Below are 6070 nucleotides of genomic sequence, written 5' to 3'. Positions count from 1 at the left end.
TCCATATTTAAGAGTCTCTTATGTTTTGTCCCCCTCTCTATTTTTTATCTCTATTTTTATATTATTTTTGCTTCCCTTCCCTTATGTTCATCTGTTCTGTGTCTTAAAGTCCTCATATGAGTAAAGTTATATTTATCTTTTTCTGACTAATTTTGCTTAACATAATACCCTCTAGTTCCATCACATAGTTTCAAATGGCAAGATTTCATTCTTTTTGATTGCCAAGTAATACTCCACTGCATATATATACCACATCTTCTTTATCCATTCATCCATTGATGGACATTTGGGCTCTTTCCATACTTTGGCTATTATTGATAGTGCTGTTATAAACAGTGGGGTGCATGTGTCCCTTCGAATCGGCATATCTGTATCCCTTGGATAAATACCTAGTAGTGCAATTGCTGGGTCGTAGGGTAGTTCTCTTTTTAGTTTTTTGAGGAACCTCCATACTGTTTTCCAGAGTGGCTGCACCAGCTTGCATTCTTACCAGCAATGCGAAAGAGATCCTCTTTCTCCGCATCCTTGCTAGCATCTGTTGTTGCCTGAGTTGTTAATGTTAGCCATTCTGACAGGTGTGAGGTGGTATCTCATTGTGGTTTTGATTTGTATTTCCCTGATGATGAGTGATGTTGAGCTTTTTTTCATGTGTCGGTTGGCCATCTGGATGTCTTCTTTGGAGAAGTGTCTATTCATGTCTTTTGCCCATTTCGTCACTGGATTATTTGTTTTTTGGATGTTGAGTTTGATAAGTTCTTTATAGACTTTGGATACTAACTAACATCTGATATGTCGTTTGCAAATATCTTCTCCCATTCTGTCGGTTGCCTTTTAGTTTTGCTGATTGTTTCCTTCGCTGTGCGGAAGCTTCTTATTTTGATGAGGTCCCAATAGTTCGTTTTTGCTTTTGTTTAGCTTGCCTCTGGAGACGTGTTGAGTAAGAAGTTGCTGAGGCCAAGATCAAAGAGGTTTTTGCCTGCTTTCTCCTTGAGGATTTTGATGGCTTCCTGTCTTACATTTAGGTCTTTCATCCATTTTGAGTTAATTTTTGTGTATGGTGTAAGAAAGTGGTCCAGTTTCATTCTTTTTCATGTTGCTGTCCAGTTTTTCATCCATTTGATGTGATTTGTGATACATTTGGGTGTAAGGCTGCCATCTTGCTCTACGTTTTCTATTTGTCCTAGCTATTCTTTGTTCCTTTGTTCCTCTTTTTCTGTGTCTTGGTGAATTGAGTATTTTTATGATTTTCTTTTATCCCCTTTGTTGGATTATTAGCTGTAGCTCTTTTTGTTTTAGTTTAAGGGCTGCTTTATGATTTATAGTTTATATCTTTAACATATTAGGGACTACCCTCAAGTGACATTATGTCACTTTATGTGTAGTATAAGAATCTTATAACAATATACTTTCATTTATCCCCTGATGCTTTTATACTATTGTTGTCTTTTGTTATAACCCCCCAAATACATTATTTTTTTTTGCTTTAAATAGTCAATTATTGTTAAAGGAGATTTAAAAAGAATAAACAGTCTTTTATAATTACTCATGTAAATATCCTTTCTGATATCTTAATTTCTTTATGTGGATCCAGATTTCCATATGGTATCATTTCCTTCTCACCAAAGGAATTTTCTTTAAATTTCTTGCGGTACAGATCTCCTGGTAATGATATTTTTAAACTTTTGGACGTTTGTTAATTTTTCTAGTTTAACAAGTATTTCAAAAGTGGAAATTATTTGGATGATTTGGAATTTGGATGATTTGGATGATTTGGGGACTGTATGCCCCCCCAGATTAACTCCTTGGGCAGTAAAGAGTTAACTCCGCTGGCCTGGGTTTCTCATTCCCTACATATTCCAAAGAAAGGCCTGTCTTTAGGACTCCTTGGCTGGCTCCTGGGAGATAATCTCCAAATCCTTGGAATATTCTGCCTGACAAGAATGTTTTTGTAGACGGAGACTTTGAGCCATGGTGTACTAGCTTGACCAAATAAGTTTACATTTATGGTGAATGTTTTTGATCTGGAGGCGACTTGAGTCTGAGTAGTTGAGGCTGGTCACATAGGCACTGCATGAGACTGACCTCCAATAAAAAATCTGGACTTCATAGCTTGTGTGAGCTTTCCTGGTTGGCAACTCTTCACGTGTGTTCTCACACATCATTCTTGGGAGAATTAAGCAGGTCCCCATGCAACTTCACTGGGAGGGAACAACTGGAGTCTTGTGCTTGGTTTCTTTTGGATTTTGCCACATGTGCTTTTTCCCTTTGCTGATTTTCATTTGTATCCTAACCCTGTAATAAACTGTAACCATAATTAGGACCACTTCTGAAGTCCTGTGAGTCTTTCTGGTGAGTCATCAAGCCTGAGGGTACTCTTGGGACTCCCAACATAACGCCCGAATCTCAGCAGTTTAAAACTGGGAAGTTTTGGTTTTGTTCACATTACATGTCCTTTCTGGGGAGCTTTAGGGGAAAGGCCCTACTCTGTATCATCCTCACTCAAGTAATCAAGCTGAGGAAGTTTCTTCTTCATGCTTCAGCAATTTCTGATGCAGCAAACTAGAAACATGATGAATTGTGCCTGTTTTAAAAACATTTTCCTTAAACTTGTAACTTCCACTTATTTCATTTTGTTTTAGATCAGGAACAGGAGAGAGGGGCAGAGGGAGAGAGAGAGAATCTTAAGCAGTCTCCACTCTGAGTGTGCAGCCCAATGTGGGGCTGGATCCCACGACCCTGGGATCATGACCTGAGCAGAAATCAAGAGTCGTATGCCCAACCAACTGAGCCACCCAGGCCCCCCAACTCATATTTCATTGGTTCAAGCAAGACATAGGCACTCTTAGCTTTGAGGTGGTTCAGAAATTCCCTCCTATCATGCTGTTAGATAGAAAACTGGAGTATTGGTGAATAGCATTGCTAATTACTTCAGCGTTTGCAAGCTCTAAAAGTCCTGGCCTGAGGCATCTACCATTTAAAGTAGGATCTATTAAGCAGACAAAAAGAATTACAAGAAGTATGAGGAAACAGGGAAAGTGCAATTTTGTAATATTCATGAAGGTATAGAAATCAAAGAAGAAAGTGGTAGTTAAGATTTGTCAAGAGTAAGATTTTAGTGCACAGACTGTGTAGTTCCCGAGAAGGAGGAGAGACAGAAGCCAGCTTTCAGGGAAAATGGGCTTTAAGAAAAGAATTGATGGGTGGGAAGTAATGTCATTATACTTGGACATGCTGTTGAAAAACACAGCAACAGAAAGAAGAGAAAGATTTGATAAGTCTGCTAAACTGCTTAAAATCTGTATTTGAAAACTAAAAGATTTACATGTTTTGTTAAAGACTAGAAGTATTTGAGTCTGTTCATTCATGCTGAAACATCTCAATCATCTTTCTAAAATAGGAAAAGAGGTATCAGGATAGGGGTTTTATTTAAAAAAAAAAAAAAAACCAATGAGGTATCCTGAGGGAAAGGGTATCAGGGATAAAACAACAATGAAGAGAGATCAGGAGGTTGATGTTAACATTATTTGTTCTGTAAATGTTTATTAAGCACCTGCTGTGTCTTGGCTACTAGGATGGAAACTGGGAGTAAAATAGCTGGAGGAGGTGGTCCAAGTCCTTGAGTAGCTCTTTTGTAGTTAAGCAGTAACGTTTGGATGAGCTATGCAGTAAATGTCCATGTTAATGGGGAGGAGGTCAATAGGGTGGTCACTGTTACAATAACAAAGCAGTAGAAAGGATGTGTGAACTATAATGGAAAGGAGGAGTCTATTCTGTTCAGACATCCCAATAACAAAATGCCATGTATGTTTAATTACTTGAGTTATGTGTTTTAAATGTCTATAATTCAGGGTTTTAACTGGTGTGATCCCTCTCCTGTAGCAGTTAACAAATATTTTCTAAATCCAGCTAGCTTCTAAACAATCCCAGCTAGTGAGGCTGAAGACAATTTATGCTTGCATTTGGCTGTAGCAGGTCAGGTTGGAGCTCACTAGGAATGCCTCAAGGGTATCCCCTCTCTTTTATTTCTAATACTTTTGCTGAGAGGAAGCTGAAGACAAAGTGGGCAGCTGGCCAATTTCTTCAGAGGTCTCTAGATGAGGGAGGCTAAAGTTCAGCAGTTGTTCCTGAGCTTGGACACTGGGGAGCTCCTTCCACAAATTTTCCTTAACTAAGCCTCCTATGATCTGTCAGAGGAGGCAGAAGCTGCCGGAGCCTAAAGAGACAAGTGTAGTTTGCAGTAACAAGACCCCGAGATACCTGGCAGAATCTCACTTCCCATTCATCTCTCTCTATGGCTAATAATGCTCAGTGGGAGCACAGTTCCTTCTCCCCAGGACAATATCTAATGTTATCGTGGATGTAGAGAATGCCAAACAAAGAGAAGAGCCAGAACCAGAGAAGGCAGCTGACTGGAGAGGCCTCACAGGCTTCTGGGCATTGAGGTAGACTTATCCAACCCACCAGAGAGAAGGTCAGACGAGCCAAGGACCTTTCTGAATAATTGTCCCTGGCTGAGACTCTGGAGGCCCAATTGCCTCTACTTGAGTGGTTCTCAAAGTGTAGCAGACTAGATTCATCAGTACTAGCCTACCAGGTTTAACAAGTCAAGTTCTGGGGCTCCACCCTGGACCTACTGAAGGAGAAACTCTAAGGGTGTGGGCAGCAATCCATGTATTAACAACACATGATTCAGAGGCACTCTAACATGTAGTTACCACTGCTGTAGTTGGTTTTGTTTTTTGCTTTTGTTAAACAAACAAGCACACAGTGGGAGGAGGTGAGTTATCTATCAGCTATTGGGTTTAGGCAAAAACTGCATCTTTTGTACTCATTTTGTACTGATCTTATGGCTTATTCCTTTGAGTTCGAAGGTGAGAACCTGATGGTCACCTTTCATGGGTTGGTCAGATTCCATTTAATTCCATACTCTTTGGAATATCCACTATTTGCTGAGGACATGTTAGAGACCACACGAAACAGAAAGTTAACATTAACCTTAAGGTGTGATTTAAGAACTATAAACAAAATGTCTAGAAACCACCAACAAGGGAAGGATTTTAACAGTAGGCTCAAATCTGAATATTCCGGATAGCATTAAAGATTCTTTGCAGACTGTCCTCATAATTATGATAATGTAATCTTCTTTGATTCTAAGATGGACATTTTTCATATTTTAGTGTTTCTGAAATACAAATGCATCTTACAATCCATTTAACATGGTTAATTCTGCTCGTCAAAAAAAATTAGCAATTAGTAGGTGGTTTTCCTTTTTCAGCAAATGACAACTTAGAGGGAAATATATTAATAACAACACAACACTAATGGGCTAGACAATGTGCCAAATGTTATGTGAACATCTCATTTAATTCTCACAACCAACCTTTGATAGGGCACGATTGTCACATCCTATTTATAGGCAAGGGAACAGGAGAAAGAGCAGTAGCCTGTCCAAAGTCAGAAGGCAGGTGAAGAGCAGAGCTGGGATTTCAGTTCGACTCTGTTTAATTCCAAAATTCATCCTCTTAATCTCAAATGTTACTGTCCACATCTCTCTCCCTTTACTATAAAGTGTTTGTTTTTCCAGGAAGATTTTTTTTCTTTTCTTCCTAAAATTAAGTGAGCTAGACAAGGCAAAGTCAAGTAGGTATCTGATGAAGAATAATTTTTTTTTCCTCCTCGGAACTCCCATAGCAATCTTGTCACACTGTTGTAATATAAATTACTATGTTGCGTTATAGCTGTTACTACAACTTTCTTCCACACAATATAAATGTCTTAAAGGAAGAGACTCTGTCTTACTCATCCTTATATTCCCAGAGCCCAGTACAGTGCCTGGACAACGTGTCTTATTGGCTGAACTGTATAAACAAACGTGTTCCTCCTACTTGACTTGAGATATAGAGGATGCTTTGCAGACTTTAAAAATATTGTGTATTGAGTACAAACTGCTGACATAGTATTAGCTAAGAGCTTTGCATGCTTTATAAATGTCTTGAGAAGAAATAAGATAAAGTAAAACATTTAAAATAGCCTGTGGCACATGGTAAAGACTCAATCATGTCATTATTTT

This window comes from Panthera tigris, chromosome B4 (assembly GCF_018350195.1).
Source record: "Panthera tigris isolate Pti1 chromosome B4, P.tigris_Pti1_mat1.1, whole genome shotgun sequence".
In the NCBI taxonomy this organism is placed as follows: domain Eukaryota; kingdom Metazoa; phylum Chordata; class Mammalia; order Carnivora; family Felidae; genus Panthera; species Panthera tigris.
Note: the sequence above shows the minus strand (reverse complement) of the source record.